We start from the raw sequence: 14009 nt of genomic DNA, 5'->3' as shown, positions 1-14009 counted from the left end.
AGGGGAGAAATTCAGCATATGCCATTGCAATTGGCAAAGCTGGCGGCAGACGCAAACTCTTGGAGGGTCTCCGAGGGTCCCGTTCAGCTGGGAGCTGGCAGCATTCAGAGACACCATCTGGCATTGGTCAGGCTGGCTTACTTTTGCTATTACCCGGATCGATCGGGCAGGAAGACAGATGCCCGTCCCTGGGATTGCATTCAGGCAGCCCCACCTGGTATTCCAAGATGTCTGGAGGCTTCCAATCCCTGGGACACATTGCAGAATCAAAGGGGAAGGTTGGGGCCAAAGGGGACGGAAAGCAGATCCACCTTCAATGGTCACCTCTGTGAAGATCTACCATCTCAGCAAATGGGTCTCTCCTTTCTTCGCTTTGCTCTAATGTCCTACTGCCAGAAATCAGGAAGTGGTACTCGAAAGATGGTGGAGTCCTTGGTACTCCCTGAACTGGGAGGCTTTCTTGCAGATGTTTCATGACCCAACTAGGTGACATCATCAGTGCTAGAAGGTACTGGGGTTTGGGGTGAGGAGGAGGAGGAGGAGGAGGAAAAGGAAGAGGAAGAGGAAGGAGAAGACTCTTAGGTTCTTGGTGCTTTCTGAGTTTGGTGGTTGCAGACCCCCCTCTCTGCCCAGGGACCCTGGATTCTGGCTTGGCGCTGCCCAGACCACCCCTCCAATTTCAGAAATGAGCTTTTCCCTTCATCCATCATCTCTGGACGCCTCCCAACACCACGTAAATAATTGAGGGGCACCAGGCATCGTCGGCGTTGCATCTTGTTTGCGGCACAGATCTGGTGCCAGGAAACTTGGGAAAAAGGCCCAATAATAATGTACAAGTCCAAAGTAATTAAAGTGCATCATTACATATAAATTTGTAATTAAACACTTTATCGTAATCATCCCGCCCAGCATGAGTCCTGATGAATTAATTAAAAGAACTCCAGAAATTAATGTTTTCCATGTCGGTATTGTTGTAGCAGCTTTAGCCATCTCCCTAACTATTTCTGCAGCATGTTGCGAAGTAATTATATCATTACTGGGGAAACAGGATTGCCTGGAATCCCAGCAGAAGAAAAGGGAGAGAGGGAGAGAGAGAAAGGAGGAAGAAGAACGGCCAGAAAGCGCCAAGCGAGACCCAGGACAGCTCGTTTCAAACTTTCTCCTCTTATGAAAAGCTTTCTAGGCTGGGCTAGAGATCCGAGGGGAGCCCTGAATATTTGTAGTATCGCTCCCATCTGTTGCAAGGAACATGGAACACGTTCAGAACAACGTTGGCTGGAGATCAGGCTTGCCGTTTCTCCAAAAGTTTGCAGAAACAGGCTTCTGGTTCTTTATTTTTTAATTTGTTCTCAGGGTGCGTTGGTTCATCGGCAAAGATGCCAAGAGAAGATGTGGATATTTGATAGAAACGGTCCTTAGCATCCTAGCCGACAAGGCTGGGGTTCAATGGTGGCAAGTCTGCTAGCCAGGATGCTTCGCCAGATGTCAGAGATGGCTGGGCTCCTTCTAAACCTCAGCCCTCTCTTCTCCCGATTCCTGAGGCTTGAACTGGATTTTGGATAGTGGTCCTTCAAGGCAGGAAACTGCTTTTCCCAGCATTCTTCGTTGTTGTCCATGCTGATCAAGGCTCCTGGGAAGTGTATTTCATCTAAGGAAGAGCTCAGCCATCCTCGAAGCAAAGAATGTCATAAATACAGAGTTTGTTTCTGGACAGCCCTTCATCTACAAGGTTGTCTTCCGTATGATGAGAAATCTCAAGCAAGAGTAAACAGCAAGACGGACAGCGTATAAATTTAATAAACAAGCACACAAGCATATTCGCCAGGGACGTTTGTATAAGCCTCTGACCTCTAGCCCTGGAAAAGGACTTCCTATTCTGCCCAAACCGTTGTTTTGTCTTTGATGCGAAGTCCCTTGTTAAGAGAATCACCATAGTTGTTAAATTAGTGAAAGTGTTAAGTGAAAGTCACAAAACAGGATTCCGTGACTTTGGAACATAGCAACGGTCATCAGTATGGACCCGTCGCCAAGCGTCTGAATGTTGATCCCATGATCACGGAGATACGGCAAAGGTTGTAGCTTTGAAAAATGGTCACGTCACATTTTTCAATGCCGTTGTAACTTTGAACAGCCACTAAATGTACTGTTGTAAATTGAGGACTAGCTGCTCTGCTAAGAAGGACCATAGGGCTGTGACCTCTAAAAACGTAAAAGTCACCCACTTGATGCTGGGAAAGATTGCAGTTACAGTACCATGAAGAGCTCCAGAGGACGGTGGAGATAAGGGAGGGGACAGCTGGACTTCCCTTCCTAGATGGAGAACCTTAAGGGCTTCTTTAGCTCTTCCAAGAGATCCTCGTACCTTCATGGTTCTGACTGGTGGACCAATTCTATGGGTTGGATATTCCACCTGCCACAGCTGCACTCTGAGACTCCTTAGAAGACCTTGGCATCTCCAACTCTACACAAACCCTTAGTCCTCCTCCAGGATCATCATAGGATCTTCAAGCCTTTCCTCGATGCTAAGGACTTGGGCCTGAAGAACCTGAATGCTCAAAAACACGTTCCCATGGAATTGTTTAACCGTGGTTTGAGATCACTCCACATACCCCAGAACCATGAACGATGACCTTCAAACCATACCGGTCAATGCAAGCCAACGGTCCTTTGGCTTAGTGGGTGACATCAAAGCAGCATCCAAGGATGCTACGACTTCCGTTGTATCTTTTCAAATGGGCAGATCCTAGATCCAAAACTAGAACTTAGATCCTCATTCTGTGCAATGAGGACCAGCATCTTGGTGGAATGAGTAAGTAGGCATCCTGCTACCACCGCCACCTTCTGTGATCTCTGCTTTTGTCTCCTGGCCCCTCACCGTGTGCACGACAAACCGCCTTGGGCAACGCGCTGTCACAGGTCACCCTGGAAGTTCATGAACTCAGACAAGCTCTGACAAGGCCCAGCTGGGGGAAGCTGGTGGAACGGAGCAGTTTAATTATTCCTCAGTGGGGTTCCCCTCGTTTCAATATTACGTTCTCCAACGCTCCGACATGTCGCTTCCCGGCCTTCCATTTCGCCACCTGATCTTCGCTGCGCCACCAAGGGTGTGCGCTGACTGTGAAGCAAGGCTGCAGTACTGGGCAGCCAGGCCTTTGGGCCGGCTTCCAAATGAGGAATGCAACCCAGGGGACACACAATCACATCTCCAGAATTGCCAAGTTCTTCAGCTCAGCTGCTCCCATCCTTTCCCTCCCCTGGAGCCAAATTGTCTCTGCACCAAAGACTGATGAAGGGATTGGCAGTCTGTCGAGCTTCACAAGTTAACCATAGTCCAGATACAAAGGTCTTGGGTCACACATGCCAGGAGTGATGGGAACTGAAAAACAATGTTCCTGGTAGGTTGAAAAGCTGGGGAAGGTATACTGTGCAATAAGTTGCATTTTCCAAAGGTAAAGATACTGCTTGACTTCTCACTCATGGGAAGAAATCTGATTAAACCGAATCCCAATTTAATCTTCGGAAAGGACCGGGTGGCCCCATTTTTGAGGCGAGCTGCAGTTTGATCACATGTGTGTTCTCGTGTCCTGCTTTTAGCTTTAACACCTGTTTGTCTGACTCTACTTCTAAATCTAAAACAAATAAGGACACAGAATGCTTTGCAAGGCTGTTCTAAGATCCAGAATCAATTCACTGATCAAGTTGTTCTCAACTCCTGGCAACCACAGCAATAGTTTTTCTCCACAAAAAGTTGCACAAATTATTTTAAACTGCAAACATTGCATGAATTATTTTTTTTAAAAAAAATCCAGAAAGTTGCATGTATTATTTTAAATCCAGAAAATCACATGGATTATTTTAAACCCCAAATGTTGTATAAATTATTTTAAACCCCCAACGTTGCATGAATTAGCTTAAATCCAGAAAGTTGCATGAGTTATTTTAAATCTATAGCATCATATCTTTTCAGGAGCTTTTTAGGGCCCAAGACTCACTGCCAGGGCGATCACTGTTTCAAGAAATTACATCCCTGAAAACTTCTAATTTGTGTTTTCCAGGCTGTGTGAAAATAGTAGTTTTTCCCCCATTGCAGAAGAGAAATACAATCAAACGGATGAATGGATAAGAGTCTCATGACCAATATTTGATTTCAAGGAAACTTAAATGTACGTATATGAAATGGAATGAAATTTGAGATCTATATATTTTCCTCTTCAATTAGTAAAAATGTACAGATGAAACTCCGCTAATGCTGGGGCCGATCCCTCAGAACCGTTCACTGAATTGTCACAAAACGAATTATCCCTAATGCCTAGAAAAATCATGAAATCATTTTTGGGGAGGGATTTGTCTTGAACAGAAGCAGCTAGGTTTTTCTCTGCTTTTTTTTTTTTTTTTTTTTTACTAAAATGTATGTTTTTCTCTCTTTTCTAGCACTCTGGGCACACCTGCCTTTGCACACCAGATGCTTGCTGGGGATAAATAGCAGAAAATGTCTCTTGGCTTCAGCCCTGCTTCCAGAGGCATTTGGCTGGCAGATTTTTAGAGGAACTAGACTGGAGAAGATGGTGTTGCAAAGGATCTAATATTTAATTTCTTACTATTTTCCAGACAGTTTGGCAGGTCCAGTAGCCCTTCAAAAAGGGTAGAGATGAAATGGAGTTTCTACTAAAGACAATCCCAACTCCCACCTTGTCCAGGTATGCATAGCGAACTCTTGCATAAATGCTCAAACACACAACACAGCATAAAGCAAGTTAGCTATATCCCGTGATGTCCCGTGGACCTTCTCACCAGCAGAAAGCGAGATCCCCAAAGTTAATTATATTCCATGATATCCCAGGGACCTTCTCCTTTGCACCTTCTCACCAGCAGAAAGCAAGATCCCCAAAGTTACTTCTATACCCTGGTGTCCCGTGGACCCCTTCACCTTCTCCCATGGGAAAGTCATTATCCCATGATCTTCCAGATCAATACCCAAGGATTCAGAGGGAGCTGGTTTACATTTTGGAATAGGGGCAGGGTGATCTTCCACGCTACAACACGTCATCCAACCCTCCATCATTTCTACAAAACAAATAGTCATGCATTAAGTGATAAGAGTCAAGGCCCGTGTGTCCTTGGGCCTCAGTTTTTCCAGACACATCTGCGAATTGGGTTGATCATGTTCTTCGGGATTCTCCACAGAACATGGACAGAAGCCAGCAGCGGAAGCTTCCCACCTTGACTCTCTAAAGCCATGGGAGATTCTTGTTCCTTGTCTCTTCTTAATCCCCTGCAGAACAATTTACCTTTCGGAACAAATCCAAGATGTTAATTAAGATAAATCTACCTCAATTTCTAGATTCTCTTATCCTGCAATTTATCAAAATTATGTTAATTATTTCTGTAGGGCAGCAAAATTATTACCTCTTCCATGTCTGATTTATATTAATATTCATAATTTAATAATTCGGCAGCCAAGCCATCTGGTTGGGGAGCCGCGTTGCCGGCTTCCCTCCGCTCTGCCAAAACTGTTCCGCTCTTAACTCACTCTTTCTCCCCCCCCCCCGCCTGAGACCTGAGTGGGTCCCCCGTGGCTGCGAAATTATATTTGTGCAGAAATTTATATATATATATATATATCTCTCTCTCTCTCTGTTGTCTGCCTGTCGGTCTGTCTGTTTGTCTGTTTGTCTATCACTTATCTGTCTCCTCCCTGTGTCTACATCTGGCTGGGACCCCCTCAGCATTTCTGGGGAGGACTGGACCCCCACAGGACCCTGTCCCTCTCCGCAGGCCGGCCCAGGCCAGCCCAAGGAAGGGTCCCACCCCTTTCCCAGTCCCCCTGCACCAAACTCCCCGCATTCGCTCAGCTTAGCCGGCAGGTGATCGTAGCTGAATTGACATTTTCCACACTTAGTGATTTTTACACTGTAATTTGACATAATTAATGCCTACATTACTGCTGATAATTTAGCTAGTTAATTAAACTCGGAGGAGATAATTAAGGAGAGGCTACCACTCGGACTGCTAATTGTTTTTGTCATTATTTGAGGCAGCCCGGCAGCTGCCGGCTGAGTCATCCCTCTTTTGTCAGCTGACAGCCCCGTCATGTGACAGGGACCCCCTCCCCAAATGGGGGGGGACCCAAGGCGACGCTCAGCTGCCCGCCTGGAGCCCCTGGATGGGGGAAGATGGCGGAAGGGCTCTCTGGTCTTGGGGCTGGAGCTGAGCCAGCCTGGAGGGCAATGGTCCCGTGGAAACAGCTGAGCCAGCCGCCGGGCAATTGGGTGTGCAGATGGTGCATGAATATTCACAGGGGCGGGCTCAGGATTCCCCCTCTCGAGGTGGCGCAGGGAGGGTGCATTTTCAAGCGGGGGACCCAGATGAATCCTCTGGGAGGGTACACCGGTCCCTGCACACTCTCTGCAGTCCCCAAGGAAGATGGGCCTCCAGACAGGAGAGGCCAAAAGCTGCCCAGTGGAGAAAATCCAGCATCTTCTGGAGTTGCCAGCGAGGTTAAACTTTGGCATCAACTCCAAGCAGGACTGCCCTTCCTTGAGTCAACCACCAGGAGGCTGGGTGTTCTAGTCCCGCCTTAGCCCTGAAAGCCAGTTGGCTAACATTGGGCCAATCCCTCTCTCTCTCTCAGCCCAATCCACCTCACAAGGTTATTGTTATGGGGAAAATAGGAGGAAGGAGTGTTAGCCATGTTTGCCACTTTGAGTTATTTGTAAAAAATAAATAACTGGTGGGATAAAAATAAATTCAAATAAATGACAAATAACCCGATGGTGAGAATAAGGCCAGGTCAATGCGAGTCTGTTGGGTCTCTAAGAAATCAACAAGGGACACGGGAGCAGGAAAAAGCACCGGGTTCAAATTCAGGAGGGGTTCAGGAGCCCCTTTTCCAAGTCAAAATCAAACCGGCTTTTTGCCATCCTAACGTGGCATCGCCCTCCCCTCTCTACGGACGTGGTCTTCACCGTGTTGAACGAGCCAACCCACCAAGCCAAGGGAAGTATAAAATAATTGAACAAAACTATGCAAAAAAAGCACCTTTCTGCACCTTTAGCGTCCCCATGATTGTCTTCTGCCTAATCTATTCTGGGTTTTTTTCTCCTTACATGGAAGATGGTCCCAACAAGCTTTCTCAGTCCCCATAATCTCCTGGCTACTTCTCTGACTTCTGGACTTCCCAGACCCTTTCCAACCCACCTCTCCAACCATGAGGTGTAGAGACTTGGCTCTTACAACAAAAGCAAAGACACCCTTCCAAACTGCACTGGTGGGATGGGGCCATTGCAGACCCTTCCTCTTTTCCTTCCTTCTGCAAGAAAAGGGGGCCCTAATCTTCGAGGGAGGGGAAGATGCAGTTCACCCACCTCTTCCTCGGCTCCTGTTTGCCTGCCGGGGTCCTTTCAAGACACCGTCTGTTCCTCGACAGAAAAGGGATCTCCCCCACCTACTCTCTCCCCAGGTTCTGTGCCAGATCCTCTCCTGTCGGGCACCGAGCTGGCTTTCCAAACGCCGCTACCCTTCCAAGCATCTCGGTAGCTAAGTGTGAGCAGAGCCGTCACAATATTGCCTGTCCACAAAATCAACACACCAACTGGCGTACCTTCTCAAGCAGCTTCTTCCCCCCCCCCTCCCCAGTTGGATGCCAGAGCTAAGCTGATACAAGCGATTCTTCCCACCCCCATCCCATCCTAGGCACCCACCCACCTCCCCTCCCTTGCTGGCCGGTCTGTGGTTTGTTGCCTTGCCCGCCATATGCTTTGCAAGGAGCCCCCCTCCCCTCCCTTCCCCTCCCCTCCCTGCAATCTCTCACAAGGAGGAAAGACCAGTCCTTGGTACTGCCTGAGCTCAGTGGTTTTCTTGCAGACTTTTCCTTACCCAAACTAGGTCACATCTTCGGGGTGAGAAGGGAGTGGGGTTTGCAGGGAGGAGGAGGAGGAGGAGGAAGAGGAGGAGTCCTTAGTGCTCTCTGAGTTTAATTGTTTTCTTGAAACGTTTCATGACCCAACTAAATAACATTATCAGTGCTACAAGAGAGGAGTTTGCTCTCTGTTGATACACAAGCCCTTCTAGAGTCATGAAACATCTGCAAGAAAAAAAAGCAAATTCAAAGAGCACCAAGGATCCCATAGTCCTCCTCCTCCTCCTCCTCCTCCTCCTCCTCCTCCTTCTGCATATCCCACTCCCTTCTAGCACTAATGATGTTATTTAGTTGGGTACTGAAATGTCTGCAAGAAAACAACAAAGCTCAGTGACCCTGAGCTACAAATAGCCAAGGAAGCAAATAGCCTGGATGTGACAGCCCAGGAGTTGCTTCTTGGGGCGATAAGAATTTGTTGCCATTCAATAGTGAGATTATTATTTAATAAGGAACAATAATACTCGGCTTCTTCCAAGTTGGGGCACAGCTTCGCTACAATAAAGGTTTCGAATCGATAAATGAAATAAATAAGGCTCGTCCCAGGCAGAACTGCCAAGCGCGGCCTGTGTTCGGGCAGACACAGCCCCAAAGGCTAGCAAAAACCCGGCCATCAGAGCAGACGGATCAGAACCTGCTTCCCAGCAGGGGTGAAGCTAGATGGCCTCTTGGGAACCCTCCAGCCCATCCTCTGCCTTTTGGCAGTAGACGATTGACGTCCCCCAAAGGCGCCGAGGGGATGCTCAGGCTGAACTTTGCACGGGGGCGAAGCACCCCCTTGAGAGGTGCCAGTTCCCTAATCCAGATGCTCTTTTTACGAGTTCTCCCATTAACGATGCCAGGACAGCTGGCCCTCTAAAAGGGAGCGCGCTTCACACAAACACCGCAGCTCAGCCACTCTGGCAGTCGGAAGCGTCCCCAGCCCAGGTCAAAAAAGTCAAGATGGTGGTGTCCATCACACCATTTGGACTCTTTTTTTGACATTTTCCCCTCCCCATGCTCACAGATCCAAATAGATGGGTGCCACTGGACATGCCCCCACCCGGTAAGCCAGCTGGATATCAGACAGGCCACGTGTGGCACCAGGTTGCCTGTCTCAAGATGCCCTCTTCTCAACCCGATTGCCAGGTCGGATTGCCCCGTCAATCTCTCCTAGCCATCTCAGTGGGATTTCAGCACCTTTGGTTTAGCGAGACTGGCAGGCCCTGAGTTTTAATCCTGCTCTTTTCTGTCTTTTTAAAAGAAAGCCCAAGCAACCGCGCCTGGGGCTGTTCCACCTTCCGACTGCCAAGCGGGCAGTTTCATTACAAGTCGACACACAGAACGGACTTCGGTTGCAATTACAGCCCTGCAAAAGCAATATAAATATTTATGCCGGCATGAAATATTGATATCAAAGGTGGCATGGAGCCTTTGGGATGTTGATGAGAGATGCCAAGGATATTAACTGCATTTTTCCTGCCTTCGGTCCTGCAGTTTTACCTGTTACGTTAGACCGGGACAGAAAATAAGTTCTCCTGTTGACAGAGAATCACAGGGGGTCAAAGGAGGACATCTAGACTGACCCCCAGAGCCACTAGAGTGAGCTGGGAATGGCATCAAAATGAGGAAATGTGTATCAGGATGTCACCTTCATCCCTTCCGCACGTATGTCCAATGTGAAAATGTGCATTTCATTATTTTGTCCTCCCCCAGGTGTGGATGTCCACGCCTGAGACATGTGCACACTGCCAGGCTCTCTTTTCGGCTGTGGAAATGACCTTAGGGGGCAGGAGGGAGGGCTACAGAGTGAACAACTGGCACGTAAAAGTGTTTTCTGCCCACAGAAGGAATGAAGGCATGGAAAGCACTCCAGAAGGGACCGTCTTCCTCAGTTTTCTGGAAAGGAAAAGGAAACCAATAGAAGATAACATTTCCTCCTCCTCTCTGCAAACCCCATTCCCTTCTAGCACAGATGATGTTCCCTAGTTGGGTCGTGAAACGTCTGCAAGAAAACAGCCAGTTCAGAGAGCACCAAGGACCCCACAGGGAAAGTAAAGCAAGTTTTGCTTTCAAGATTTCGTTAGCGTACCTCGACACTAGCTCCTAATTGTGCTTCTTCTCTGGCCTACCTCACAGGGCTGACCCTCTGGAGAAGGACTTCCTTGCATTCCCTTCCCTGACCTAGAGACTTCTCTGCTTGGGAGCAAAAGACCCCCTCTCCCCTTCCCCAAAGCATCCAGCCAACCCATCATTTCAACACTCCAACGAAGAGCTCACCTCCGCCACCAATTTCTCCTTTTTTGCAGCGTGCAACCCGGCTTTCCTCTGCACATGCCCGCCCGCCAGCTTTCCTCCTCCTGTCGCACGCATCCCACCCTGAGCCTTGCGACTCTTGGCAGGAAGAAAGATACTAAAAAGGGGGGGAACACGAGGCAGCACAAGAGATAGCAGGAGCGACTGCCATATCAGCCGTCTTCAGGCAAGATAACACGATAAATAATCAATCCATCCCCGTGCAAAATCCTTAAGTGCTTGATGTATCTGTCTGCAAATTGAATCACTTCGCCTGCCAGGAAGTTCTGCCTTGTAAATAAACGAGTGCAGAAAGGCAGCACACGGGGACGATGGAGATGTAGGCATACACACAAGCGCGCAGGCGACACCTGGTTAAAGCTGCTGATTAAATTTGAGCAAAGGAACGAGGCTTTCCTTGTTATTATTTTTTTTAAAAAAATTAAGAAGTGGAGAATATGATCCCCTTTCCATTTAGGACGGGGGGGGGAGGGAAGGAGAGGTCCTGCATCTGGGCCAGGAATTAGATTAGACTTTTATAAGGTGTCCCCGCAGCTCCCGATTAAGGGGAGGGGGGGTGTAATATCCTTTATTAACAATTTAATGGACTCGCTGCAACTCCATCTGTCTTCATCAGTGCTTCCTCAGCTCATCTGGGAGAACTAGTTTGTGCAAGACCTGAAATACTGACCTGATGAAAGAGTGAGGATGATCATCCATCAGTGTCTGTGTCCAACTGATGAAGTTAGAAGAAGGGAAAGAGTGAGGAAAGTTTGCAGGGTGTGAGTCCAGACTTACATTTCCAGCGGATGTCGAGAATCCTCCAGTCGAGATTTTGGGATCGTTACTGGAGGCTGCCCACCTTGTCCCTCAAATTCCTTGGCTCGGTGTCCTATCTACGTCTTGAAGTTCTTCACAATGTTCTTGGATAGCTAGAGTCTGGCCTTTTATCCATTTCCTGGCCTCCTAAGAGCTTCTCAATCACAACTTAGCAACAACTACTCCAAGTTTCTCTTGCCTGAGATGGAGAAAAATGTAACTCAGCGTTCAGGAATCTGTGGCTTCTCAGACATGGTTGAGGGACCTCAACTTGCATCAATCAAAGGAAGCCAAGGGTCCAAACAGTCAGGGATGGCCCAATTGTGGTCCAATGACCCTAGAGGACCATACTGTAGATGTCCTGTTGTAACTTCTAAGAAGTCTTGGATGTTGACGCCTCTTTAGAAAGAAACCAATAGGTTGTGGAAACCAGGTACATTGTTGGCTAACTTATACTCATCTTTTCCCATGAGGATGTTCCTCCTTCATCTCTTCACAAAGACCTTTTGTGATTCAGAGCAGATCCAGAGAAGTTCTCCTCCTCCTCCCTGGCCTTGTGGCTTCTTCAGTGGCTCTCTGTGCCTGGATGCAGGTGTCCACACAGGAAGGGAATGGGGGAAGAATGAGCAGGTGACTCTGCAAGGGATGGAGGAAAAAGAAGCATGCAAAATAGTAATTGGAGGACAGGCCCTCTTCTGTTCTAGAGGGGGAGAAGCATGCTTCTACTAAACCTTTAGCCCCCAGGAAAGGTGGCGTACCTCTATCCCTGCTGCAAATGCTCCTGGGTGGGAAAAGAGGGTGGTTGAGAAGGAACAGAGGTCTCAAAATGAAGTTGTTTCCAGCCTTTGATTCTATCCCTGGAATTATTTACAGCTGCAGGCAATAGGAAACTATGTAGAGCAAGTGCTCTCATTTACATGCTAATTCATTTATGCCCTCTGGATTGACTTCACCAATTCATTTTCAGCCCACTAACTCTTCTGACGTGAATTATATTATCACCTCCAGAATGGCAGCCGGGAAATACAACAGCAGAGTGGGTGGGGGGGGGAGGAGCTGCCCTTTGACCCTTCAGACGGCCCTGGGAGGGTGGGGTGGGGTGGGAAAACCTGAGCTGGAACTGTGGCAGACAAATAGGACCAGCCTCCCTGTCTGCTCCTCAAATCACCTGCCAAGGTTTGGGTCATCTGCTGGGATGGATACCGTGGCTGCCTTCAGAGGAAGTGGGTTGAAAATTAAAGGGGGGCACCGAGAGTCGGAAGGAAAGGCAGTGAGTTTGGCCTGGCTGGTCTCCCCAATCGAAAATGATGATGGTTGAAGCTTTCAAAGGAGCAATAGAAGTTTCCAAAGGACTTGGTGGAAAAAAATCTTTTTCTTTCTTTCTCTTCTTTTTCTTTCTTTCCCTTTCTTTTAGACCATTCCTTGTCCTGCCTTCCTTTGACTTCAAAGTCCTTGCTCAAGGAAACGGATAACGCCGCTGAGCACACTGCTTTCTTTAAATGTCTTCATTTCACTCTCAAACTTGGACTATTAATTCATACTGTTTGATTAAGACTGGTTAATTGACTCCCTTTATATGGGCTTTAGCCATGTTTCATTTATGCGTTTTACTCTTGACATCCATCAAGCTTCCACAGGGGTCCTTCGAAGAGTCCCCCCCCCATACCTGGAGGTCTTTCCTGGGGCCTCCAGAAAGCTCGGTCAGGCCAGGCGAGTCGAGAAATTCCTTCAAGTCACCCCTAGGATGATGACTGACTGACTTGGCTACGGAAGCAGGTTTGTGCAATCGCTGGCTTGAGTATGCATGCGTGGGTGTGTGTGTATACTTAAATAAGCAAATAACCATGGGTCTTGAAAATGCCCGGCTTCCCCTTCCTTAGAACCAAACGTTGCACAAGCTTTTATTTTTTTTAAAGTTTACTCCGAACATACTCGATTTAAAGGGCAGAACGGGCTTCAAAGAACGTATGCCAGAAGATATGATGAAACGCTAGTTCCTTTTTTGTGCATTGTCCCCCCCCCCCAAAAAAAATTACTCCTACTTTGGAACAAAAGCTCAACTCCGGCAATGAGAACAGGGACTCTCCACCTCGTGCCGACTGGGGAATGCTGGGAGTTGAAGGCCAGACCTCCAGTTGCCAAGGTGGAGAAACCCAGTTCTGTTTTCCTTGCTACCGTCTTGTCAAGCGGTTCTATAAAAAGAAGCAGCAAGACAAGAAGTGAGGCACACAAGCCAAAACTGGCCCTCCATTGTCTGTTCTCCAGACCAAGGTTGCCAGAATTAGCAGTCTGAGCTGGCAGCTGGATCCTGAAACGCAGAGGTGGAGGTCTCAGTCTGCTGGTTTGGGCAGAAAGCCAGACTCCTCAGATTTATACTGAGTCTGGCCAGCCTCGGGGCTTAATTCCGCCTGCCAGCTGCTTGCCAACTCCGGGGAAAGTCTCGGTGTTCTTCTGCAGAAGGTCGACATTGAGAGCTTTCATCTCGATCACATACCTAGGACAGGGCTGGGCTTTGAACGTTCTTTCTCCAGCTCTGCTCACGTCATCCGTTCTTCTGCTAGATGTATCTGAGCCAGGACGCATCACCGTTCTCCTCAACTCTATCCACAGATAAGCTACCAAGATCCTTCTGACTGTTTTTGGCTAGGTCTGAAAGGAACTGACTGGGTTATCTAACCCAACATCTGGTATCCCATCAGTTTGGGGATCCTATTCTATAGGGGGATTATTTCTGAAGACCATCAAGTCAACATCAGTGAAGAGATGGGGATAACCATGAACGAAGAAGCTTCACCAGACTTGATCCCAGGAAGGAGATAAATTATTGGTCTGGATGTAGGGGGTACATCCAGATAACTTTGTTGCCTTCTGGACTACGCAGCCTATATCCAGCAGCTCAAGATAAGTGGAGACTTTACAAAATGGCCCAACCCGTCAACTGAAGGAGGAGAAGTTTAGTGTTTGGGGCAACCGTAGGTATGGAGCAAATAGGAGTTGCAAA

This window comes from Crotalus tigris, unplaced genomic scaffold, assembly GCF_016545835.1.
Source record: "Crotalus tigris isolate CLP2741 ecotype Arizona unplaced genomic scaffold, ASM1654583v1 scf7180000018181.196161, whole genome shotgun sequence".
Taxonomy (NCBI): Eukaryota; Metazoa; Chordata; class Lepidosauria; order Squamata; family Viperidae; genus Crotalus; species Crotalus tigris.
The sequence above is the reverse complement of the archived record's forward strand: the minus strand, read 5'-3'. Positions refer to the sequence as shown.